Raw genomic sequence first — 669 nt, forward strand, 5'->3', positions numbered from 1 at the left:
TGGAATGAATGAACGGATGAACGAACAAATGAATGAAAATGAGCGCACCTGGCATGTGGATGCCAAAGGTGCTGGGGGTCGGATGCAGCAGCGCCCGCGCCCTGCTCAAGTGGGGGCGGCGGGGACCTTCTGGCCAGCTGGCTGCAGGGCGGGAACTGCCCAAACGCAGTTCCCAGCTTCACCCGGTTTCCGCGGCGCCTCTGCTCAGTCGAGGATGCGCTATTTCCGTGTCTCATAGATCCACCTGGGCTCCGCAAGACCCCTACACTCTCCGGACTCCCCAGGCCCAGACCTCAAGCCAGGAGAGAGGGAGGCCGAAGATTGCCACCTCTCCCGCCTCCGCCGTCCCCCCCGCTTTCCCCCGCATCCCGGGCTGCGGCGGCCGCCACCGCTGCCAGCGGGTCCCGCCGACTGCCGCAAACCTGGGCTCAGGGAAAGGGGTCCGCGCGGCGAGGGCTCGGGGAGCAGGTCCGGGAGGGGAGGGCGCGGAGGAGGCGAAGGGGAGCGCGCCGAGGGGCGCGGCGCGGAGGAAGGACCGAACGGGAGGGGAGAGGCGGAGAGGGGGGAGAGAGGGGAGGGGACGCTAGGCGAGGGGGCGGGGAGCCGAGGCGGGGAGCTGCGCGGACCGAGGGTGAGGCGGCGGGGACGCCGGGCGGCTGCGGGTCGGGC

This window comes from Suricata suricatta, chromosome 17 (assembly GCF_006229205.1).
Source record: "Suricata suricatta isolate VVHF042 chromosome 17, meerkat_22Aug2017_6uvM2_HiC, whole genome shotgun sequence".
In the NCBI taxonomy this organism is placed as follows: domain Eukaryota; kingdom Metazoa; phylum Chordata; class Mammalia; order Carnivora; family Herpestidae; genus Suricata; species Suricata suricatta.